Source organism: Eleutherodactylus coqui, chromosome 6 (assembly GCF_035609145.1).
Source record: "Eleutherodactylus coqui strain aEleCoq1 chromosome 6, aEleCoq1.hap1, whole genome shotgun sequence".
In the NCBI taxonomy this organism is placed as follows: Eukaryota; Metazoa; Chordata; class Amphibia; order Anura; family Eleutherodactylidae; genus Eleutherodactylus; species Eleutherodactylus coqui.
The window spans coordinates 99,454,801-99,482,186 of record NC_089842.1 but is presented as its reverse complement, the minus strand read 5'-3'; the positions used below and the strand labels follow the sequence as shown (position 1 = coordinate 99,482,186).

The following is a 27,386-nucleotide window of genomic DNA, read 5'->3' as shown; positions in this document are numbered from 1 at the left end:
ATACTTCTCACAGCGCTTGTGTCCAATCCAGGCAATCCTCATGAGATAAACACATTAGCAACTGATCTTTCTCTTGATAGTTCGCTACAATGTATCTGCAATGCATCACTCGAGTTCAGGCTGTTTTATCTGATAGAGAATCACCTAGGCTGAATAGAGTGGTAACACAACTTCAGCTGTATCAGTATCAGGCCTCTTTCACACGACTGTATGCGAATGAAGAATAGCCGCGATCAAGCCCCGATCTTACTTAGCTTTTTCTCATCCAATCACACAGGCGGCTGTGTCATATCGGCAAAAATATACACTGCGACGCGGAAATCCTCGGAATGACTGCTAATGCTTAAATAGAGCCAGCTGTCTTCTTTTCCCAGCATTGAACGCAGCTAAACTCCCTCCCCCTCCCTTTTTTACAGCTCCCATAGAAGTCTATTGGAGCTTCCAGAGTAACTCGGCAAAAGATAGGGCAAGACCTATCTTTGGATGCAGTGTACAAAATCAGTCGCTGTAGTTGTGTGCATCGCACAAACACACAGAGCTCGTGCGATTTTCTCAGCTGTATAAATAAGCACTGGGTGCATTCACATGGGTGATATCATGCACGAGTTCCATCCAACTGCGATATTCACAGAACTTGCACATGAAAAGAACCTACTGATTTCTCCCATACCGATGATCCGAGATAGAAAGATCGCTGCACGTCCTATTTTTGGGCGATTCCTTGTAAAGAATCTTCCATTCTACTCTATGGGATCTCACTCCTATGCTAAGTGCAATGCATTCTTTGCTCCTTATTTTGGCCGTGTTTTGCATACTGTAACATGGAGTTAATGTAAATCTACGTCTCTATACATGGCTGGAATTTAAAAATGCAACATGCACAAATTATGTCCAATTTTTGCCTTCATATTTGTATTTACTAGTATTATTTTCTATTGAACAGATCAGTGGTTGCCAGGTAATTAATTGCAGCGCAGAAGCTTTTTTCTTCATAATATTTTGGCAATAGTAGTAAAAGTTTAGGCTATCCCCTGCTGCTCCCCACTGAATGGACATAGGGGCACTATTTATTTTTCCAATAGATATTGATGAATTTTCCCATTCATTGACAGCAAGCAGAGATCTTGAACACAGTGAAGTGAAACAAAGTCTAGGATTTATAAAAGGCTGGACAGCGGCATTGAGCAGTGATAACAGCTCTGATGCTCGAATCATCTCTGGACAGTAATGTGTGAGGTCCGCATGGTCATCAACAGTAATGTAGATTTATAAGGCGAGCGGCGTTCATTCCAGGACTCCATGCGTCACATGACTACTGGTAACCGCTGCTTGCAGCCTGAGATTTGTTCATTACAAAACGGACGATGACACGTTAACGAACGACAATTAATTGGGTCTTTATGACTCTGCTCTTGCACCAGCTTTCTTTTATGTGGATGTATTAAATTGATGAATTCTCCAACAAAGTTGCTGATCGGAGCACACAGACCATTCGCGGCCATTACCAAGCCTCGGCTCACCGTATGGGCACGGATGACTGCTGCACCCCCAGGCTTCTATATAACCTTATATATGGTATTATCCTTATGTCTCCATATTAGAGGCACCACCAATGGTTCTCCACAGGTAGACACGGCTCTGCATATGCTTCTCCATCAACCAACACTTTCCCTTGAGATGGATTATTCCACTGTGAAGAGAAATTTGCACCAAAATCCGCAGATCTAATGTGTAAATTTTGATGCTAAACTGAATCCTGCCAGCAATTCTGACATTTTAAATTTTGCATCAAAAGCTGCACGTTCGCCATGTAGATTTTGGAGCAGATCATGGTGGAATACTTTGCAGTATCCTGCAGCTGAGTGGAAACCAAACTGACCTAATTATAGTCAATGGGGGCGCTGTTCTGCTGAGACGGAGCCATTCTGCCATGGGGATTCCCCTTCCCTGCTCCCCTGGATAGAGCCGGAACGCAATTCCCCGGGCAGAGATGCCAAACCACCCTTTGCTCCCCTACTACCTACTCTCTATTCTCAAGTGTCCGATCTTTTTTTCCCATGCAGGTCAAATAGTGAGGGGATGTTATGGGTGTAAACATTCACCTTCCCCTTCTAGATGTGGTCGCAGAGAAAATCACAAGGTTTTCTTTAGCTTGCTAATGTGCTAGGTTGCTACCAAGAAAACTTTGACTGCAGCTCTGGATGTGACTGGAGTACAAAATCAGTTCAGGGTGAGTGCAGAAAATTATTTACAGTGAGTGGATTAATTAATAACACAATTACGATGCATAATTAGACTTTTGCAATCTAAAGGGTGTAAACATGTGCGAAGCTGGGCACAGCGGGAGGCATCTGACCCTTATTCGCCCTTTCACGGCCATATTGTACCAATTCTAGTGACCTGTAAACAAACCGCACAGCCATATGTTTCTGACAATCCTGGCAATCTTCCTGGGTTGACTCTGCCAAGACACATGACTGAATAAGAGCGTAATACAGGAATAATTAGCTCCTGTCACTGAGATCTTACAGGCTAATTCCCCTGCCCTGGGGCCCAGACAACGGCAAAAACAAAGATTTAATATTAATCAGCACCAGCAAGTGCTGAACTTAAGATTCGCATCACCTGCGCGGCTCTGCCTGGATCCCGGAAGAAATGTCTGTAGTGTTTTATTCATGACGAGATTTACTAAACCTTGTTAATCTTTAGTGCACCTGAGGGTCTGTCCAAGAGCACAGAAGATAAGGTGCGCTGCCGCTTCAGGAGAACGATAGCAGATGAGGGACAAGGGGAAATGGAGTGGAGACGTCTCTCACAAGTAGGTCAACGAGTCTTAAGGAGAAAGTTACAGCAAATTCACAGGACAGTGCTGTGACCTTGCTCAAGGTCGGAGGTATCTTATGGTTGCCTTGGGCCCAGTTTATACTGGTGTGTCACAAAGCATAAGAACTGGGGCAAGAAAATGCAGTGTCTACATATGGATTGGGACTGATTTTTCTGCGTCTTCCAGTGCATCTCGTAGGATAAGTCCGCTCGTGTGAAAGCACCCTAAGGGTGCCCACCCACTAGTGTTTTTTTACTGCGAAATTCGCAGCGTTTTTTTTTTTCTGCAGCGGTCTTTGGGCTATGGGACATGCAAAGCTAAAATCGCGATCGCGCAAAATCGCGATATCGCGGTAAATCGCGATTTTGCGCGATCGCGATTTTTACATTACAAGTCCCATAGACCCCCTGCAGAAAAAAAAAACCTGCGAATTTCGCAGTGAAAAAAAACGCTAGTGGGTGGGCACCCTAAAAGATATGTTTTTATTTTTCTAGTAATCAAAGGCCCTGTATGTAAAAAAAAAAAACTTTGGTTATAAATGTTGTATCTACCAATAAAGTCACTAAGGAAAAACCTATAGAAATTGAGCAATTTCTTGCTTGCCACCCCTTGTCAGTTGTCCTGTGTAAAAGTGGGACCTATTGGTCAAATCGTCGCCGCAGTGCGCCTTTTTTGCACAAATATCGGCATATCGTACAGTACTTTTACTGCTCGTAGGGCATGTTTATTAAACAAAGACGTCCCTGCTATTGACTTCTATTGGGAGTCTCGGTGTGCAAATGCACAAAAAGGTAGAGCCTACTGCGGTTTTTTTTGCGTGTGGCCGTAATATGCAAACAAAATACGGAAAAGTGAACCAACTCATGGGTTCCTTTTCTCTGCATATTGTGCATGTAAATTTTACCTGTGTGAAGCTGGCCTAAATCTCGCCAAGATTCATCAGTGAGCCTGAACTGACTGCTTAGTTTTCGGCTCTTCTCTCCCAATTTATGGCCACAACGAGGATAAACGTATCTGACAAAAAGTGCAGGAGAGAAGAGACAAGGACTCTGTCCGTCATAAGCGCCCAACAGTTGTCCCAAGCCTTATCGCTCCTGCACATAAACAAAATCATTCAGTGAATAGAAGCAGAGTATGTCGGGATCTCTTCCAGCCATCCTCTATTCACTGTGAACAGGCAGTCGTTCAAAGTTGAACAACTGCCTGTTTACTCTGTGCAAAAACTCAATCGTTAGTCGCTTTGTTTTAGTGAGTTGAAACAAAGCGACTAGTGACAACTGAGCGACTTCTCACTTAGTACCCAGCCAGGTCCCATGTTTACACGGGGCAAATGTTGCGGGAAATAGTTCGTTTGAGTGATTTTTCAGTCAATAACTGTCCCATGTAAAGCCACTCTTAAACTGTAGTGTCTATGTACAGTGAGATGTAGACGCTGCAGAAGGCAAACGGCGCAACATTTTTACTTAAACCCCATCTCAGCCCGAAATACATGCATTTAAGTGAAAATAAAAACCACTGCCCAATAGGTGTCCATAGCTTTAAAGCTCATGGCCCTCAATGACCACCTAAGTGCCATTAAGAATACTGATGATCTCTAAAGTGCTAGTGGTGATTTGGGCCCAAGAGGTACTAGGACTTGGATGCCACTGCAACCTTTGCAAAAGCTTAGCTAGTTCTACCAGGCAAACTTTTGTCTCCTTATGTCTTACCCCTATTTTTGCATTATATACACAAGTATTTATTATATATCGTACTTTGTCATTTGCACAAAACAATCCTCTGCAAGCCGCAATGCTTAAAATGGCAAAGAGCTTCCTGGGAGAGGAGTGCTGGTACAGGCGAGTGCAGGCACTTCAGGCCAAGATCATATATCTCTGCATAAACAGCCCCCTTAGGAGGTGGCATTGCTTAACCCAGACACTTGCAGAAACCCTGGCACTTTGTTCATGGTAGGAGCGCGCCGCTGATTTATTATCATTAACAACATGAATCTGACGCTTAGTCGAGCCTTGGTTCATCCTTTCAACTCTGATGCTGGACTTGAATATTAATAGTTCTCCACTTTCCAGGACGGAAAAAAATCATTCGTCGGCAGCTCGGCTCCTGCAGCGAGCAAGGGCCGAGTAACTCTGGGATAAAAGAATTAATGAAGTGAGTGTACAGTATACAGAATTGTAATCTCTGCTTGATAAATTGGAACACGGGTCCCTGAAGGACAGATAATTCCGCCCTTTTCGAAATGAACAGCTGGCCGGTACATGGCATCTCCCCGTCGCCTTAGGAACAGTAACGTCTTTGATCTCTGAAAGCCTCAGAAGGGGTTTCGGACTATCAGCAAGGAGCAGACGCGCGCAGGTCTTGGCCTCGAATACCACAAGATGTTTTTCTCCTATTGCTGTTAACATTTTTTCTTCTTCATCTGCTTTCCCTGCTTAGTAAAGCTTGTACACAATCGGACTCTTACTAGTCACGGTAACTCTTTGTGGACCGAAGAAGACAATGTGAGATGGTGGTGGGTAATTCCTAAGATGCTGACTGAAGCAACAAAGAACTCAGATAAGTGCAAAGTGACCTCCGTTCCACTTTACTTTGGAGCAATTATAAGAAAAAAGGAATATGGCACTAGAGTCGTGTATATTTCATAGATGCAAAGGCCAGAAAAAAACATGGCTGCCATCCAGCTGCAGACTATCTTGATCCACTTTTTACAATAGTTTAAGCCCAAATAACATTTAAGTGACTAATCTCCAATTATATCCATAATCCTTCTGGTCTCTGGTTGCGGTAGTTCTATAAATTGCACTCTGTTTACTAGGGCAGCCATCGGGATTGTGGCTGCAGCTCTGGATGTGGTTGGTGTACAAGACATAACATTGTATCAGCAGTAATTGTGGATTTAAAATTTGAAGAGTTGTTAAAAGTCAAAATATACTTTGTAGAAAGACAACTCTTGGCCCCAGTTTCCCTTTGGACTTACATATTCAGTTACATGTTGATTCAGGTAGGAAATAAATCTACTTGTCCCATTCTTTAGGGATGTGATCTCCAACTTGTGGCTCTCAAGCTTTTGTAAAACTACAACTTTCAAAATGTCCTAGCACTATAAACTAAGGCTGCATTCCAACGAACGTATATCGGCTCGGTTTTCACGCCGAGCCGATATACGTTGTCCTCGGGTGCAGGGGGGATGGGGGGGTGGAAGAGCCAGGGGCAGGAACTGAGCTCCCGCCCCCTCTCTGCCTCCTCTCCGCCCCTCTGCTCTATTTGCAATGGGGAGAGGCGGGGTGGGGGTGGGGCTAATTCTAGGAACTTAGCCATGCCCCCGCCCACCTCCTTTCATTGGAAATAGTGCAGAAGGGTGGGGAGGAGGCAGAGAGGGGGCAGGAGCTCAGTTCCTGCTCCTGGCTCTTCCATCCTCCCCCCCTGCACACGAGGACAAAGTATATTGGCTCGGCGTGAAAACCGAACCGATATACGTTCGTGGGAATCCAGCCTAACACTGTAGGGTTGTAACCAGGCTGGTAGAGTTATTACCTGGCCGGTAATTAACTCCTGATGCCAGTGCTCGTAATTGCTTCCTACTGGCTATATTGATTACTGGTAAAAATAATTAAGCCGTTGTGGCCGAATGGCTCCATCAACAACTTGCCAGGATCCAATCCCGAATGTCTAACTGGGCAGCAGCATTTTGATCAGAAGTTCAGGTGAGCATGCACGCCACTCTATTCAGGGGATACCTGACTCCTCCCACATCTCCTGTTCTAGCATACAGCACATGCATGAGAAAGGGGAGGAGCCAGGATACCCTCTGAATTTCTGATAATTGGAGGAGAGAATAAATTGCTTGTAAAAATGCTGTTGCCTGGATAGATTTTTTGGGGAAAAAGTGTGAGTGGAAGAAGACAATATTACTAAATGAGGCCAAAGCTACAGAGGGGGCACTATTACTGCTTAGGGGCACAGAGGGGGAACTATTTCTAAATAGGCCACAGCAGGGACACCTTTTACTACTTAGTGCCACAGAGAGGCACTAATTGGGGCCACAAATGACATACTATTACTAATTAGGGCTAAGGATGGGACACTATTTCTGACTGAGGCCACAGAGGGGGCGCTATTACTAAAAGGGGCCACACGGGGGGGGGAGACTTACTAAATGAGGCCCCAGAGGTGGCATTATTACTAAATCAGGCCACAGAGAGGGCACTGTTACTTAATGGGGCAACACAGGTAGCACTATTACTAACTGGGGCCACAGAAAGGGCACTTATTTAGTAGGGGCAATAATACTATGGAGCGGAAGAGTGGGCACAGTATCCCAAGATGAGTTATGTCTGGAAGTCTTCATGGCTATATTAGCCCAGAAAGAGAGGAAAAATGTAACAGACATCACCGATCAGAAGTCACATCACCTGTGATCACTGGAGGTAACTGCACTGTAATCACTATTACTGCATAGAACAGGTATCTTGTATTAGTTGCAACATCATTTAGAGGTATACTACTGTTGAGCAGCTGTATCTGAGCCTGCCATGTTGCAAAAGTTGTCTTATAGAAGAATTATATAATATACATATACACACACATATACATAGCCCTAGACATTGTCATTTAATTTCCCCTCTCCAGCACATTTCCCCATGTCAGTAATACTAAGTGAAATCTTTATATACTAGGTTGAATTAATGGTTATAGACAGAAATTACAACTCTGCTAAACTGCCATCCCTTCAGATTTCCATTTTCAGTGACATTCAGGGAAATATAAGATGTGCTCTCAGGAGTCTGCGGGCTTGTAAAGTACAATTGGATCGTTTGTCTGTTAACGAGGCTGATGATATAATGACTATATTATTGATACATTGATTGATGTATTGTTGCACCGCTCTCCTTGCTGCATTGTTAGAGGCTTATTTAGCAGTAATGCTGTGAATTACACATATATGTCATAAAAGAATATCTCTGAGGAGCAATGACTGATGAGTGAAGCCATAAAGAGTAGCGGCTCTCTCAACTAACTTTTGACAAGTCATAGAAACATGTCAAAAGTATTGATCAGTAAGGGTCCCGCTACTGAGACATGACGGCCAGGTGCTTTATGACTAATGTGAACATGTTGGCACCATATTTTACTTCATTGTTACTTGATTCAACTCCGATACCATGTCACAGTGTTGGATGCAATGCTTCCATGATGCGGCAGAGTACTGTAACTATTTCACGCCCATAGACCTAAATGTAGCGCTAAGTGTAGTCATTTACTTTGCCATCTAAGAATCTAAAAATTGAAGTGAATGGGACAGAGTAGTAAAACCAGGCACAACCCTATTTTGGCCAGGCTCACACGAACGGGTCTGATTCCGCATGCGGGAGGCCCTAAGTGGATTTTGGCTGTGAGCCTGGCCAGTGACCCTGCATACCTCCTATAACTGTACGGCGGATAAACACGAAGGCTCGCAGGCGGTCATGCACAACACAGTTATTTTATTTGTATTTCCCACGCTGTCGCTTAGTGATGACGCGGGTACCCGCAGCCCATTCACAATGTTAATTGCATATGGGCCATGGGACGGACGGCCTCCATTGAGATAAATGGAAGCCATCTGGGTGGATTCCATGGTAAAATAAAGCATGCTGCGATTTTTCTTCCACTCACTGAATACGCAATTCGTATCCATGAGTGTGCACGAAAAATTGAAAATGCATGCTGGTGCAATAATTGACATACTACGGATCCAAAATCCACTCCGCAGGTCAATCTCATCTACTCTGTTGCCACTGTAAATGCCACGGATACTCCGTGTGGTTGGTCCGTACTGAAAGTCCATGGCTAATCCACTTATAGGCCACTCTCACATTGGTGTCTGTTTTCCGGCGTTTTCAAACAAATTCACAAGCATTAAGGCACTCCATCATTGCAATGGGTGATGAGGTGCGTTAAAAAGCACTGAAATGCATTAAGATAGAGCAGACAGTGTTCAAAAATTGCAGCATTGGAAACATCATACTCATACGCTCATCTGAAAAGCCCCATTGAAATCAATGGAGGCGGTTTACAGTGTTTAGAGTGGCGTTTGAAACACCTGTATGAGAGTGGCCTTAAAGGGGTTGTCCCGAGAAAGCAAGTGGGGGTAAGCACTTCTGTATGGCCATATTAATGCACTTTGTAATATACATCGTGCATTAAATATGAGCCATACAGAAGTTATTCACTTACCTGTTCCGTTGCTAGCGTCCTCGTCTCCATGGTGCTGTCTAATTTCAGCGTCTAATCTCCCGATTAGACGCGCTTGCACAGAAGGGTCTTCTCCCTTCTCTTGGGTCTCGGCACGAGCGGCGATCTGGCTCCGCCCCCTTCTACGCGTCATCGTGTAGCTCCGCCCCGTCACGTGTGCCGATTCCAGCCAATCAGGAGGCTGAAATCGGCAATGGACCGCACAGAGCCCACGGTGCACCATAGGAGAAGACCCGCGGTGCATCGTGGGTGAAGATCCCGGCGGCCATCTTGGTAAGGTAAGTAAGAAGTCGCCGCAGAGCGGGGATTCGGGTAAGTACTAAACTTTTTTTTTTTTAACCCATCCCTTGTGTTTGTCTCGCGCTGAACGGGGGGCCTATTGAAAAAAAAAAAAGCCGTTTCGGCGCGGGACAACCCCTTTAATGTCAGATTTCATGGTGCATTCTAGTACTACACATAACCTGCGCCTGGCATTGCAAAACATGGGTCACTATAGAGCGTAGAGCAAGCTTCTACCATTACAATCCTTTTCTATGACAATCTGATAATACAGAGGGTCTGATATATAATCCAGCGTTCATTGGCTTCCATTGATGCCAGATCAAATGAATTTTTTTTGTATGCAACTAGATGTTAATGAAGTAATAAATCAGGATACAATTATAAGTCCAACCAAGATTGGATCAGCAGCAGATGTGTAGTTCTAATTGTATGGACATAGACCTGAGGTCTGTGCACAGCAGCTCCGGTATTGAACAACAGGCATTGTTTAATGGCTTCCAGAGGATCAAAGGACAGAGTACTGGGCCCAGATCTTTGTCCCACATATATTAAATAGCACTTAGTCTTTTTTGTCTCCGCTATTGATTTGTATTAGATTGGCTAAGCTATTATATGCCAATTAAAGTTTCAGACGCCGCATCAGTTAAATCGGCACATTTTAATTTCAATTAGAGCTTTGTAAGAATGGCAGAACATCTGCTCGGAAAATATAGTGTGCAAAAAACTACTTTCTGTTTGACTCTTTCAAGTCTGGCAATGATCGAGCCTAGAAGCATGGCGGGAGCTGGTGAGGGGATGGCGGATTACCTGTATCCTCTCATACAGGTGCGCAAAATAAAAATACAGTCTGTTCTTCATCCAACAAATTCAGTACTTTCACAGCACCAAGAAAAATATGTTTACATTAACTAAATCCGAACATGCATGGAACGTGATAGGTGGCGGATGTTAAATATTCTGGATTACCTGAGGGTCTAAAAGCAGTAAAGAAATGTCAGGAAGAAAGCCCAGCATAAAATGCTTAAAGGGATTTTCAGACCACCTGTAAATGAGGCTCAAAGTGTAGCTAAACTTTTTACAAACTTTTGACATGTCAAAAGTTTTGATTGATGGGAGTCTGGGTGCTGAGCCACCCACCAATCGCTAAAGCAAGTGGGCAGAAGTGCTCATCTGAGTGTTGTGCCCATTCAGCTGTAATCCTGAGCAATGAATGGACTTCATAGACTTTCTTTGGAGCCAGTTCACTGCTCTGGACAGGGACAGAAACAGCTGAACAAGTACAGCTCTCATATGAGCACTTATGCCCATTCATTTTAGTGACTGGTGGGGGTCTCAGCACCCAAACTCCCACCAATCAAATTTTTTGACATGTCAATAGATTATGTCAGAAATTCTTGAAAAGTTTAGTTACACTGTAAAAGAAGGTCTAATAGAAAGTTACAAAACTTTAAATTATGCAAAGTTTGAAATTTCTCAGCAATTTCAGTAATCCTGCTTACTGTCCGTAAATGGAAATGGCCTTGCTTCCATTCATTGGTTGAATGAAAACTCACAGATGAGAGCTTGTTACAATTGTATCCAATTTAGCCAAGCCTCTGGGAGATACAGTAAATACATCAGCGGTACAAATGTGTGTCCTATCCTGATAGTATGTTACAATGTGTCAGTCCAGGTAAACTATCATTCTGGAGTCCAGGCTGATTAGATCAGAGGAATGTCTAGGCTATACAGAATTGTAGGAAACCCACAGCTGTAAGCAGTGTAAAAGTGGCCATGTGCATTAGGTTGTGTCTGAACCTGATGGTTTCAGGACAGGCCTACTAGCTAATTATGGGAGTATCCTGACTTTTCCCTGACATTTGGCTTTTCCAAACTACTATTTCCATGCTACATTTCTTGACCTGAAGGCTGCATGGAGCCCCATAGTCCATTATTATAGAGCTGCTTTCTGGCTGCCTGCAGCATCTCTCATTATTCCTATGGCCATTATAATTAAACAGAGTTTTCCTGCTATTTCACAGTGGGGACGTACTGTAAATTTGCTGATCCAGTGCTCATCGCTGTGTTTTCATTCTGCCCCCCACAAACAATGCAGGCTCATAAAAGCCTGTTACTTTTATATGTGCCAGCAACACTGCAGCGCATCGGAAACACAATGAGCTGGGCAAGAGCAGAGGAAAACTATTCCGTTTGCATTTGTTTATGTTGCTTCTGTTTAAAGGGGTTGTGCCAAGTTAAAAAGTTATCCCTTATCCACAACTTCATGATCGGCCGGGGTCCAGCATTCGGGCCCCCACTGATCATAAAATTATCCCCTCTCCTGTGAATGGGGGATAACTTTAAAACGTGACACAATACTTTTTATACAGCTGCGCATGAGTGGTTGTAAACTAGAGCTACATTTCAAAGAAACCCCCCCCCCTCCCTCTCCGGAAAAACAGATCCATTAAAAACCGATCATAACGGATGGCTCAATGATGCAAACAGAAGCTATTAGTTTTTTTTATGGAACCTTTTAACAGATTTGTAAAAAAGAAATAAAAAATTAGCATCAGTTAAAAATCATCTTTGGGGTTTTAAAAGGAATTAAAAAACGGATCCGTTAACTTAATAACCAATATAATAATGAAGATGTGAACCCAGCCTTGGCATCTGTTCACATCTATGTTGGGGATCTGCGCTGGAAGCTCCGAACTAAGTCTCTGGCACAGATGGTAAGAGAGCCTTACAAAGGCAGATTATTGATATTGGGGTCCGCAGTATAGCAGCACCCCAGCTCCGTCCTGGAAGGACACAAAGTCTTCAGTGCAACAAGTAGAGTCTAAGTGACAAGCAGGCTGCAGCAGCCGTGAGCATTCCTTGTGACAGGCCTTAAATGAAATGTCAGCATGCATTGACCCTCCTGCCTGCCTCTTTTTTTGACGATCGATATGTATTCACTAATCAAGGACACCGAAAAGCATCAGCACATGACAAATGGGGCGGCAGTGACTTTCTCTTTAGTAGTTGGGACACCTCTGTCTGTGTACTGGATATATGGGATGCTGCGGCCAGGCCAGCCGGTGATATGACATGTGACACTCCTCGGAGACACGGCCTGTCATATATTTCCAATTACAGGCAGAGGAGGAAATATGACTTAAGGGAATTTGTGTAAATCTCTTCTAATAAGACTGAGATGCACTGTATTGTGTTTGTCTTTCAAGAGGCTTTTTATCTTGTTTTTTCCTGCCCGACTCCCACTGGCAATAGAAAGAAAAATGAGTGGAGGGTGATTTAAGAAAATAGCTGACGGAGACTTACAAATGTGTTCATGGTAGATTCGGCAGAGGAGTCAACGTGACTGATGCTTATATAGAGTGAGCATAGGGGAGAAGGGGACTGAGTGCAAAAATAAAAAATGGGGATCACCTCAAGGAACTGGTCCAAGCCAACACTCCCCAAACCCCCATTCCAGGTCAAGGGTTTCTTTGCAGTTCATCAGAATTAACTCCAGTACTGGCCATTTAACCCCTCAGATGTCACGGTAAATACTGATCGCAGCCCCCAAGTGGTTTAATAGAGGGAGGGGGCTATATTAGCCCAGTGGCCCCCCTACAAGGTGATTTCATGGTGTAGATAGATTGCCTTAGTAGCCAAGGCCTAACAATGGTGCTAGGTCTACCATCTGCCAGAGCTTATTAGGCCCTACCTATTCAAAGGGACAGAATAGGTAATTGATTGGTGTGGGTCTGACCTCTGGTACTCCCAGTGATGATAAAAACGGAGATCCCATGCCCCAGTTTAAATGGATTGGTAGCCGTGTATGTACACTGCTACTCCATTCAAACTTTAAGGGACTGACGGAGATAGCCTAGCTCTATACTAGTTGGAAGCCACTTTTGTGAAGTGCTTTAAACACTCTTTGACCCTCACTCCACAAGGGGGTATAGCTTAACAGGCAAGAGGCATGGCGTAAAATGTGACACTGTATGCTAAAATTGTAACAACATTTTTCTGGCATTTTTACAAGTGTTTAAAAAAAATAGTATGTGAAGGGGGCGTTAGGTATGTTCACTCTTAACTGAATGTAGTTCCTGTGGAGGGGGGTGCACCCAGTGGAAGGGAAGATAAAGGCTTGTATAACCAGGCTGCACCACCCACTGGCCATAAACCCCACAATATCCATAATGGTAGTTTCTATGGAAAATAAGTCATTAGTAGAGATAAGCGCGTATACTCACTAAGGCTAACTACTCGAGTGAGTAGTGCCTTAGCCAAGTATCCTCCCGCTCGTCTGTAAAGATTCGGCTGCCGGCGCAGGTGACAGGTGAGTTGCGGCGGTGAGCAGGAGAGAGCGGTGGGGAGAGAGGGAGAGAGAGATCTCCCCTCCGTTCCTTGCCGCTCTCCCCTGCCACTCCCTGCCCGCCGCCGGCCCTCAAATCTTGAGACGAGCGGGAGGATACTCGGCTAAGGCACTACTCGCTCGAGTAGTTAGCCTAAGCGAGTATACTCGCTCATCTCTAGTCATTAGTCTAGACCAAATGCATCATTCTGATGTCATATTTTGGACTTTAAAGGCATGAAAAATTGCAAATTTAAACCCCTCTACTGTAAAAATGCATAGAATTGGGTCTTCATGTACATGCAAACTTTTCCTGATGCTTTATGTAGTCAAGTATAGATGTATAAGGCTACTCAACTAAGCACAGTGAAGGCCTAGTCGAACAATTCGGTCAGAAATGAACACATAAAGTTTCCTAGGGGGGACAGCATTGAAGACCCTCATCTACTGTAAGCACTCTTGTGACATTGAATCTATGTCCCAGCACAGCTACCCAGTAACCATCGATTTACCTTTTTCTTTCGGAGTCCATGAAGAATATTTATTATGTATTTTTGCACTTTGGAAAGAATCTGGAAAGTGCAGAACTTTTTCTCCCCTCTTTATTTTTTTTTGATGAATAATGTCAGAGTTATCCCGCAGCATGTGGAGGATCGAATCTGACAGCAATTACACTGACATACAAGATTCTTCTCACTGCCATGTAGAACTTCTTTTTTGGTGGACTGAAAAGCAGAATTAGCATATTTTCTGGGAGCAGGGAGACTCTGCAGCGGGCAGAGATCTGCCATGACCCATTAAAGCAATACCAGCAAACTCGGGACATCTGATGCCAAGGATGATGGAGAAGCACTTCTTGTATTAATGACAAAAGGGACGGGAAAACAAACAGTGCCCCTCAGTGTCTCATCAGAATTAAGTGTGCACGTTTAGTTTTAATTAGCCTCTTGGCGGTCTTTTTAAAAGGTCGTGCGCGTCACAGGTTCTGTGCTCTCCCACCCACACCTCTGCCCCGCACCTCTGAAAAGACATTCAAACTTCTCAGAAAGAGAAGAGCTGAAAAGGGGAACCTTGTTATTTGGAAAATGTCAACTGGGTGAGGAGAAAAAAAAAAGAAGTGAACTTTCCCAGCTGTGAGTTCCCCGCGGGGTGGGGGCGTAAAAGAGCGCACCATGCCAAATTTTTCTTTCCAGGGTAGAATGTCACTCACACATGAACTTTTCATCCATACGAATATCATAAATCTGTCTACTCGGTGTCAAGAACAACAAAATAAAGGGATTTACACGTTGGCTGCGAGCTGGAGAGCTCCACCTATCAAACAAATTTGACAGTTTTGGGAAAGTAGGTTAAGAAAACACATAAGGTATTATAGGTAAATGCAAAGCATTGGTCCACCAGCTACTACTCCTAGCTTCTACTGACAGCCATATCTATCCAGTTAGTGGAAAACAACAACCCCCAGCATATCCTAACAGCTACAGGAATGAGACGATTTAAAATGATAAATTTTACTACACTAAATAATAAAAAGAAGAAAAATGACAATCGATCTACTAATGACAACCTGTCTGTCCGTGTGTGAGTGGGTTTGTGAGTGACTTACATGCTTCGCCCCTGATCACTGACATTATCAAAGGTCCTTCATCTCCAGCGAGGGAGTTACATGCTCCGCCCCTGATCACATGACAGTGACATAATTACAGGTCCTGTACGCACATGGCTGCTGTCCGTCTAGGTGTTCATTAGTATTCCATAGCATCTGAGGCCACAGGGGGTTTGTAGTCTGCCTGTAATATGCACAAGGATGCAGGACCTTTGATGACATCACAGTCATGTGATCAGGAGCGGAGCATGTAAGTCATTCACTCGGGATGAGTGTCACCATCATGTAATCAGGGGCGTAGCATGTAAGTCATTCAACCGGGATGAGCATTACTGTCATGTGATCAGGGGCGGAGCATGTAAGAAATTCACTCTGGATAAGTGTAACAGTCTTGTGATCAGGGGTGGAGCATGCCAGTGACATCATCACAGGTCCTTCATCTCCAGTGCTGTGCTGCTTCTGTCCCTGTTGTATGGGATGAACAATGGATGCAGTAGTGCTGTGTGTGATGTGCATGTAGTACAGCTGTGGGGCGCTCTGCGCCACCAGAAGCACTGGTACTATAATTTCCTAACAATTACTAGTACGTATAAATCCACAACTTGTCCTCTTCAGCCAAGTTGATAAAACCCAGCCATCCAGATAACAAAGGGCTTTCCAAGGCTCCTGAATGGCATACCTAGTTATGGAGTGATACATCTACATCCTGCCCCTGTATTATGGCATTCCAGATTCTAGAAGACCTGGGTAAACAACCTGTAAGAGGGCAGTGAGATGGCTAGGTTTGTCCCTCAGATTTTCCAGACATATAGAACTAAAAGTGCTTTTAGACAGAACGATTATCCTTAAAAATAAAAATCGTTCAAACAAGCGAAATTGAACTATAATCATTGCTCTTAATGCGAGCCAACGCCTGAACGGTAATTGCTTTTCGTTCGTCGTTGGCATAAATATCAATGTTGGCTGGTTCATTTATCATTCAGTTTTAATAAGTGCTCGTTCGGTCCCTCTCATTCACTTATACAGCAAAAGTGAAAGACTGAACAATTTCTTGTGTGAACGAGCCAACAATGTATCTGCTGTCTATACAGGCTACACAAGAGCGAATGAGATAGTGGTGACGTTACTTGCTGATTCGTACGATAATTGGCTGGTCTGAAAGCACCCAAAGAAATAATTGGGCTGTTCCCATTCACATGATAGGGAACAACTTGCTGATTGTGTGGGGGCCGATTGCTGGGACCTTCACCAATTCCGAGAATGCAGCTCCAGCACGTTGCGAAGTATGAGCAGTGAAGAACATGCCTGTGCACCTCTGCTTCATTGAAAGCCAGTTCCAGTGGTCCCACTGCAGTGAATGGAGCAGAGCTGTGAATGTACATCTTCTGCTGTCTACATGCACAGCAGAGCGCTGCCTTCTTAGGATTGGTGGTGGTCAGTGATTGGACGCCCAACAATCAGAAAGTTATGCCCCATCTTATGGATAGGGAATGACTTGCTTTGATGGAAACACCCGATTAAACACTTATTTTAGCTGGTTTTTTAACGTGAGTTGGGCTGTTTTTACACCCGAGTTTGGGTTCAATTTTGACTGCTCTGCTCCAAAGAAACTAAAACAAAACAGAAAAAAAATAGATCAGTTTTTTCCCCATTGATTTCAATGAGGTTTTAAGAAAAAGAACAGCCAACGGAAGGACTTCCATTTGCCTCAATTGCATCAGATTTCTAGTTTTATTGATGGAAATATAACACTGCCGACTGTGCTATTTTCCCGTCCCCAAAAAATAGAAACCTAACAGAAGTGAAGCAAACTGAAGCCTTTTCTTTGGCTTTCTGGTTTTTTTTGAAACCCTATTAAAATAAATTAGGAAAAAAAAGATCAGTTTTTTTCCATTTCATTTCAGTTTCTCTCCTCCAAAAATGAAACAGTGAGACAGAAACCCTGAACTGCGCCCTAATGCAGGTGTGAAAGAGACCTTACAAGCATTTTTCTGTGTTTTTTTTTTTACAAATGCCTACAATGGTTCAATTTGTTACATTTGTAATATGCATTTTTTCTGCTGTAGTTTAAGGCCTCATGTCCACCGGAAAATTTAATTTAATTTATTTATTACAAAATCTGCGCGGGTCTCCCGCACGCGTGATCCGCGCCCATAGGTATGCATTGGACACCCGCAGGTGAGTAAATACCTGCAGATGTCATTTTCCCCTGCCGCGCGGATCGCACATGCGGGAAATCACCAGCAGCATGCTCCATTTTCTGCGGGTTTCCCGCCCGGACAGCTCCCGCAGGCTTCAATTGAAGCCTATGGAAGCTGTCCGGATCCGCAGCAAACCCACAGCTGAATTTCTGCTCTGCCACGGGAGCGTGGGAGAGCAGGCGTTTAAAAAATTTTTAAAAAGTGCACGGCGCAAGCGCATGGCACGCTTCCAGCATGCCGAGCACATCCACTGGATCGAAGAAAGAAGATCCGGCCACGATGGAGGGCAGATCTGCAGCGTCCGGACAGGTAAGTGAAAGCTTATTTTCAGGCCTTATGTCTGCGGGAAAGGAAGGACCGACTGTGGAATTCTGCATGAAGAATCCGCGCGGGACTGAATTTCCCAGTGGACATGAGGCCTTACAGGGATGCCTAAAAAAAAGCTACACCAAGAGCTTGCTGCATTTAAAAAAAAAAAACCAAAAACCACTAACCCAAAAAATGCCAACAAGCACATCTGTATGTCTAAGCGTTTATAGTGTGTGTAATATTTCACTATAGACTTACGTGTAACAAGCAATATTATTTCGCCACTGTGCTTTTGGACATGAAAAACTACCATGGAAAATGCCATGATACCACTTAGGCCTCCTTCAGACCTACTTTGGTTTTCAACAGGTTTGTTTTGATTGTAAACAATTTTATTGTGTGTTATATCAAATAAGAAAAAAAACTCTTGTAAATTTATAAAAAGTGTTCTTGTAAGTCTTACAGAAAAGCTGATGGGAAAGACGCCAGAAAAAGCATCATACACAAGCTGCGTTTTGAAAATAAAAAAAACACCAAAAAAACACCAAAAACATTCTTTGCAGAGCATTTCATCTTTCACTATAGACTTAATGTATGGATGCATAATTAAAAAAATAAAAAGCTGTTAAAATGCCACAAAATATACCACAAAAAAACGTTTTGTTTTCTGTCTTGTTAGACTCCACACTGCTCTCCAGTCTTGTGTTGGAGGAAAATACCAGATCATCAGAATTTCTTGACTAGTGAAACCTGGATTTCCTGAGGATTCTTTTGACTTTTATGGGGGGACCAACATGTATCGGCCCCCTTTGTCTCTCTGCATACTAGAGCATACAGGGAAGGTAGCGCAGCATTCGCACAGCCCTGTGACGGCAGCTCCGCCATCCCCTTCATTGTAAATTTCTGTTCTTACTAATAAATACTTCCCTGTATTATGGAGCAGCAAGTACGATTTCAGGCAATGTATTATTCATGGTTCTTCATCAGCTTGTATACACGGAGGTCTGTTTATGATGCTGATCTGGAAACCGAAGCGTCTGATTGTTAATTATAAGGTGGATTTAAAATACAATAGAATGTAGATCATTTACATGTGAGGGCAGGGTGGAACGTGTGCTGTAGACCAGGCTGGTGGTCCGGGCACCCGTGTGTACATCTCATGAACAGGTTGGAATTTTATCCACAGGATGGAAGCAGTGCAAGTTTCTGCACTCCACACAAAGAGTAACATTTAATTGCAGAGTCCAGAATACCCCTATATATATGTCCTTTTCCATTCTAAATGTTGGGAGTTGCCATATCCACATACACACACTGCAACTACCTTATTTGGTGTTGTACATCTGCTTTCTAGTTTAGTGTAACCATTGTTAATTACATCTGTCAATTGTCACTCTCTTTTGCCATCTAAGAACAGTCTAGGTAGCTCCTACATTCTGGCGGCGGGGTCGCCCTTGTCAGGGTGATCACCCCACTTTTAGGCAGCGTTTTTTCTGTTTTAGTGTACGCTTTCCCTTTTCACCATTGATTATTTTTGTTATTAATCATTCTCTGAGTTAATAACTGCTGTGAATATCCATCCTTTTGAACAATTATGTCTGATCCGAATGAAGTGCTTTGGGCGTCCAGCTCAGACAAAACAGTAGCATTCTCGGCTTCCCCCAACTACTCCTGCCCCTTTATCTCCAACAGTTTTGAACTGGCTTGTTTGTGGGGGGGTGATAAGGGTCCCAAGTGTTAGTAAAAAAAAAAAAAACTTTTTCTTTAGCAAAACCCAGAACTTGCTGCTGTGAAGGCGGGATGACGTGTGCTCTGAGCATCTCCTGACGATGATGGGGCCTCTATATTAAGTAAGTTGTTTCTTAGTCTTAATTGATCGTGTTGATGTCTGGTGGCTTTTAGCGTGCGCTGCAATGTTTCCTCATTTAGTTGACAGCTGCATATGAACGTTCTGTGTTAAGAGCATAATTATCCAGACTGCCACAACAGGGTCTATGTGATCACAGCAGTGCCTGCCAGATAATGAGGAGCCAGAGCGCTGATGTTATATATTCCCTAAGTAAATGTATATATATATATATATATATATATATATATATATATAGATGTAGCAGAGTTGAATTGGTCATGTAGCACCATTCACCCAGTAATACCTCGCTGAGTACACATAAGGTAGTAATTGATACTTGCAGTCCTATGTAACACCAGAGGTAACACATGGTAACAGTGATTAATAAGCTGCACCTTTCAAGCATCACTATTTCTCAAGTACCTGTAGAGTATTATTGGAGATTGGGGAAGTGTAAGGAAATGGCTGTGTTTGCATGGAGATTCTCCTAATGCATGTAAAGAACTTAAATGGAATGTGAATATTAGCAAGATGGATTGTATCACGCTGCGTCCACAACCAGGGAAGACTTTATAACAATCTATATTTGATTCTTTCCAACATTAACAAAAAAACAAGAAAAACCACAACAACAAAAAAAAACCTCTTTAATGCACTAATGTTATTGCTCTGCTGAATAACGGCAAATGAAAGGATAATAGGCACTTTGGCCACTGTCACAGACCACGACTGCAGCCCCCGCTGTATGGAGGGTTTGAATTCTAGTTTGCAGAGTTATAATTACAGAACAGCCGCTAAATTAGGTGCTGGCGATCAGATGTGGGTAGTAATTAGCTGCATTGTTTATTTCCCATGTAACTGTATCATCCTCTATACATACATTTACCGATAAGCGCACACAGGCACATACACACACAGACAGGCATATGCTCCTATACAAACACATACGTACAACCCCAATTCCAGAAAAGTTGGGACATGGTGTTCATGTTAATGTTAAGAATAAATTAATGCAATGTTTTGGTAATCTCATATAACCATATATTATTCACAAGAGAACACAGAAGACACCTCAAAGGTGAAAGGGAGAAATTAACCCATTTATAAATTGATTTCAGCACCACATCTCACAAACGTTAGGTGACAACATATGGCCTTGCATCTGTTGTACATACTGAACAACCCTAAAACTGCACATGGCCCTCTACAAGGAGGCCACCATATCAACCCAAGAGTAGACTTGGCATAAAATATTAAGATAAAGCAATAGAAACTGCCATTTATAAATCATGGAAAACAATGCTAAAACAGTTTTCGTAAACTTTTTGTAAACAAGTCGTACTTCTCCTTCTACATCTCAATATTATTCTTTATACTGCACTTATAAACCTGTTACTCGGTTCTCTTATTCATCTCATTATGCAATATACCGGATAATAGTGGCGGCAGCACATTTTCTCTATTCCCCGCTAACACATATTGTACACGATAAAAAAAGGGGAAGCTGCTTTAGGAAAAATACAAACATTTTCTGTCTGTTGCAGAGTGAAATCTTCATGCAATGCTGTGGGATATGAGAACTACCTACAGGTTATGCACTTATGTTCTCAGAGTTTGTTGATGGAGAATACATTGGCATTCCTGCGCCAGGCATGTCTGAAAGTGTTCTAAATGACAATTGGAATTTAAAGTGATTGCTGTAATGTTCACTTGGTGTCACTGTTCGGGTCCCGGTTATAGCTACACAGACATTAGAACATGCAGGCACAGGAAACAAATCCAGCAATGTGAATGATGCCATCCATGGAAAGGCAAAATAACTGCTTCTCAAAATGTAACGGCTTGCATCTGCAAAGATGTGATACTACAAGATGGACAAGTATGGGAAACAGAGCATGGCTGCCTAAGGCTAGGACTTCATGGCAACTTTGGCCATGACACACCATGCAGTCAAAGATCACAGTGTTGCAACGCAACATCAGTTCTATGTAAGTCAATGCAGTCGTGTTGCAACTTGAAAGCGGACAGGACAATCACATAAAATCGAAACCTCGTGGATTTCTTGTGATTGTTGGGTCACCATTGCTCTACTCTAGGTCCTACATAAGTGCAACCAGTGCTAGACATCAGTGCAACTTATGACCCCTTAGTTAAAAAAAACTTCCCTGATTCACATTGCAGTCTCACAGTATCCTGTAAATAAGGGAGATGGAATAATATCTCCCTTATTTGCATATTACCCAGAGGAGCGTAAATGCCCTTCTAAGTCTCCTCACTCACTGTCTACGTGCTCTACCTAAGGAGAAAAGATAGTGTGTCTAACCCACTGTATCCTGTGTAATGTAGCTTCACACTGCTGTCCCCCTTCCTGCTTGTGATAGGTTTCTCCTTGTCTGCTCCTACAAACCATAAGCAGGGGAGAGCAGTGTGAGGCTGCATCTCATATAATACACTGAAGAGCCTGCACACAGCAGATAGTACGGACAGTTAGTGTGGCAGGAGGATTTACAACTTGACAGCTGATCGATATATGGTCTCAGCTACTGTATCTGGGCTCCTATTTCCATAAATAGAAATGATCTCTTCAGCAGCACAATATTTTTGGAAGACATATGAAAAAACGGAGGGCTGGGCTTATTGGGGAGGTGAAGCGTATCAGACCTGCCAGGAGGAATTTGATAGATACTGATGTAATACTGTAGGTCATGGAAAGTACTCCACAAAGGAAGACTGACCTCCTGTCGGTATTATTGTACCTTGATGCCACCGGAAGCTAGGGGTTTGACAGGAGGAACGCCCCTCTCACACCCCAGTTCCTGGTTCAAGGCACGAAGGTCCTAGCAGCACAGTGTGGATTGATTTGTCCCAGCGCTGCAGCCTTAGCCTGAGGGTTATTATAATTTTAGGCTTACATTATGACCTGTAAATGCTGGCATGTTACCGCTGTAACATGGCAGCATTTACATGTCATAATGACGGCTAAAAACTATAGTAAGCCTCAGGCTAAGGCTGCAGTGCTGGGACAAAGCTGTGCAGACGCTGCAGCGTGTGTGCTCTGTCCTGGTCGGCATTTCAGCCAAGTGTAGTACGCAGCCGGCCGCTCACCTCTCCGTCCCACCCGCCGGCTGTCACCTCTATGGCGCCTGCCGCATGAGTGGTCCATCACGAGTGCTCCTGGGAAAGCAATGTCACTTCGGTTTGGCCTCCCTGCTGCCAACATTGCAAAGCGGTTCTACAGTAAGGGAGGTTCCGCCTTCTGGCCCACCACTGCCAGGGAAAGCACTTGCTCCTGGGGTGCACGGCTGCAGCAGCGGTGGCCGCTATATGCCTTTTCTACTCTTTCTTACTCTTTAATGGCCTTGCAGGACCTGCAAGCGAACACCCTGTGCAGCTAATCAGCTACAGGTGGCGTCACCCCCTGCCAATCTGGGCTCCACTAGGAATTCCTGGTGGCATCAAGGTACAATAATACCCCTGTCTACACAGGAGAGCAATCTTTGGTAGTCAGACTGGGGATCATATGACACAGCTGTCCATAATGAAAGGGTTTAAAATGTATGGATGTGCGCTCAGGGAGATCATTCTGTAGAGCAGCTAATTGTTTCTACACTTGAATTTTTTTCTCCATGCTCTGGGCTTGGCTAAAGGCTCAGGGGAGGGGCCCAGGTGCATTAGTTCAGCTTGGTGCCCCTGTACCTGTACCCATACCTAAACCCTGCTGTGTACAGCTGCAAAATACATTTCTATACATGATCTAGCCCTTTATATATTATCATTTTTTTCTTATGATGGGGAGGGAGACACTGCAACCTGGAAATCTACCGTAACAGCAGCAGCTATTCTCTGTTAAAAAAAAAACAACAAAAAAAAACAAGCCTGTTGGCATTAGTTGTATCAGCTATGTTTGAGCTGTATGGCGTCACAACCTTTGTTGAACCCCAGGATGGGGCCAGAGGATTCAAAACAATCTTCAGCACTGAAGAAAAGATCAGCATGTTAGGTCAGTGAGAGGATAAGACCCTCAGAACCCTTTATCTGCCCATAACCCTTTCTGTAAGACACTGGCCATGCTAATCAGCAGCTGCCGCTTCCCCATATCTTGCCAGCACTTTCTCAGCTAAAGTTTTTGATTCCATCTCCCTGTGAGCGAAGTCTCCTGTCCCATGACGTCCAATTAAATGTGTGTGTGCGCTACAGGTTCTGCCAGGAATACACAACATGACGAGTTCAATGAGAAGGTTTCAACCTGTCCCCCCAGCCAATGCTTCCCTCAAGCACAGTTTATCTGACCCGCTCCCCTAATGACTCTAATTGCTCCCCGATATCTTCGGGCTCTTCTCCACCACGGAGATTTAGAGCTGGAATCTAACAGATTTAATAAGTAGCTGCCAACATAAGACGCTGATGTTTACAAATAAATAACCCACAAGTTACTAGTTACTGATACATTGTATCCCCTATAAATAAGACAATAAAGGGGGAGAATATGGGACATTTCTGCACCTCCGTTTACTGGTTTTCGCACTTTGCATCTCCTCACGTTAGAATTATTTTCTTAGCTGGTATCAAAAACATAATTCTGTGCAAATAGTGTATGAATGACAGATGGATAGAAAACAGTAGAAAGTCACTGGGGAGCTTTGCAGTAATATCATAGCCATCTATTAGTACTCAACCCAAAGCTGCCAGTATGGCCCATACAGGAGTAATTTAATTTCCCACTTGTCAGAGGCTCCAAGAAGCATCAGAGATCAGGTATCGCAGCGCACGCATCTCTCTCAAGATAAAAAAAATTAACTGTAAATACATTAATTATAATTAGGAAACCACTAATATTCTGACATTAAAACAGCTTAAACAGCAGCATTGAGCAGCGGAGCCTGGCAGCCTGACTAATTGAGTGGTTGGATTACAATATTAGCAGCCGGTTTTCCCTCTATTTTATGAATATATCACTAAATTAGCTCTCTATGGTGACCATGTTCATAGTTCTGTGCCCAAATGCTAAATGATGCAGCTCTGCCTGTCTCTCTCATAGCAAGAAATCCCAGCACAATCTATAGCACCAATCAATAATCAAGTTGCATTCAGCCAATGATCTGTTTCTACATAAAGGTTTCCACGCACTTTCCTTCTCCCCTCTCTCACATGGATGTTGGTCACGGTTTCTCTGCTTAGAAGGGAAACTGCACTTTGAAAATAAAGTGCAACCTCCAGAATTTGTTTTTCTTTTAATCCAACAAAAAGGCCAGAAAAACCAAATGCTTTCATTTTGTTGAGTTGGAGAAAGCCGCAGGTACTCCAAAAATTGTATTTTATTACATTGCTGTTCAAAATCCTTTTAATTCTATACAGATAGAAACATTTTCTTTGTTCTATTAAAGAACATTTTCTGCAATATAAAAACATCTCTAGTAAATATAAGTCAGCAAACCATCAAACCATCTCCTATGTGAAATTATTAAAAGCTCTCTTCAGGGGTTGTTACTTTGTAACATTTGTTTCCAGGAAATTGGTGACAAATAATATGGCTGAAACAGAAGAATATCAATTCAGAAACTTGACAACGGAAAACAATGGAAAGACGTTTTCTGGCTTCAGATAATAAAACTAAAACTAATGATGGTCATAAAAGATGAAAAATTACCACAAGAGACTTAAAGGAGTTTTTTCTCACAAACGCTATTAGCAATATAAGTGATCAATGTATTATTGCTGGGGTCCAACTGCTAGGACCCCCACTGATCATTAGAATGGGGCACCAAACTACCATTCTGAATGGATTGGTAGTCATGCACACGCTATTCACGATAGACAAGCGCTACACTTAGGCTGCTCTCACACAAGCGTCTTTTTACAGCGTTTTCAAATGGGTGAGGAGTTGCATAAAAAAAATAAAATAAGTAAAATCAATGAAACGCACTAAACTAGAGCAGACAGTGTTCGAAAATCGCAGCATTATAAACAGCCTGTGTGAGAGTGACCTTAGCCATTTACATTAGGGCTCATTCAAATGGGCGTATGCGTAACACACTGCGGGGTAGACCCGCAGCATTTCACACATACACTCTCTGCCAGTAGGAGCTGGCACAGACCGCGTATGGTCTGCGAGTGCACTGTGAATGGCCACTTACCTCTCGCACACAGATATGCGCAACGTGATTTTTTTTTTTCCATTCTCCGCTCAGAGTGGGATGTGTACGCAAACGCTGCCCATACACAATGCATTGTGTATAAACAGCATATCATACGCTGCCCATATAGGTATTTGGCTCATGCTGCAATCTAGTGATTGGTGCGGGTTCAGTAGTGTGACCTCAGCGATCATATCCTGCTCAGCTATCCTGTGGATAGGTGATAAATGTTGTTTGAACACATTTAATCACCACATAAATGAAAAATTCTTTACCTTTCCAGAATACAGTACTTTGTGCTTTAATTCCTCATCATTCTCACAATATCTGCTTGCTGAAAGTGAATTAGAACACTCATGTTTTCTTTTAGAGGCAGTAAACCTGCATATAGGTAGTCCTGCTCCTCTGAGTCCTGTACCTAGTCTAGACAAGGCTCCAGATGGATATACTGCAACACACTACTAAAGAGATTTGTGCAGATACTGCGGCTTAGTTTAGCTCACAGAGCATTGTCTGTAATATATTACCGAAAAACCTGTTTAAAGGGATATTCCCATTCCAGTGTGCTGCAAATATGAAGCTAAAGCACTCATCAATGATATGTCCATTTAAAAAAATGCTTGTTGGTAGTGGAACTGATCACCAGTATGGAGCAGAGATGGCTGGCTTGTGCACTTCTAACGTCGTGTGACATGGGTCGGAAGGAGAGCACCCAGAAGGTGTGTGGAGACACCTAGAGGGTGAGTGGGTGGGGGGCATCGGCACTGCCCAAGGAGAGCACCCAGAGGGGGTGTGGAGAAACCTAGGTGGTGAGTGAGGAGCCTTTTATGGCCATGCATGCTCCTCTGGGTAATATGTGCAAATAAGGAGGATGGAACAATACCTCTGCAGCGCCACCTATTGGATGGCAGCAAAGTAACAGCACAGTGCAGCGGTAGCTGGTGGCCGGGCCGGAAGCTATTTAGTGTATGCTCCAGAGATCCCAACCACCCGGCAGATCATTGCAGAGTTAAAAATGTCAGCCATCTCAACTCCATAGCAGAGGTGGTCAGTTTCCCTAGCAACAAGCAGTAAACAACTGCAAAAGAAAACTACTGCTTTTCAAGAAATTTGGACATTTTTTTAAATGGACATGTCATTAGTGAGTGTTTTAGTTTAGTATTTTCAGCAGATTGGAATGGGGGTTCCTGAGATGGGAATAACCCTTTAGGCATCCTTCACACAGGTGTTTGCAGTAAACGCAGCATTTTTCAACGCGATTTCAGCACAGCTGACAATGTAGCCAAGGAAGCTGAAAGAAAGAAAAAAAATAATCAAATACTCACCTAGTAGGAGCCGTCACCGTCCCTGCAAGCTTTCAGGCACTTGTCTGTGCCTGCAGAGCATCTCTTGCTGGTAATGGGGTTTCAAGACCACGCCTTCAGCAAGATTGCTCTGATTGGCTAAGTTGCGAGCCATTCATTCATAGAATGGCTGTGATTGGTGCATCCAGCGCTGGCTGGGATTGGCACTGGATTAGCCAATCAGAGCAATCTCTTGCTGGAGGCGGGGTCTTCAAACTCCATCACTAGCAAAAGATCCACTGACAAGTGCCCGGAGCCCGGGAAAGCAGCGCCAGCATCT

General features: G+C 43.5%; 1 protein-coding gene across 2 annotated transcripts in view; it reads right to left on the bottom strand.

Moving 5' to 3' along the window:
- The window catches only part of KIRREL3 (kirre like nephrin family adhesion molecule 3), a 765,513-nt gene that overhangs the window by 282,515 nt on the left and 455,612 nt on the right, over window positions 1-27,386 (bottom strand). The gene's annotated exons all lie outside the window — the stretch shown is intronic.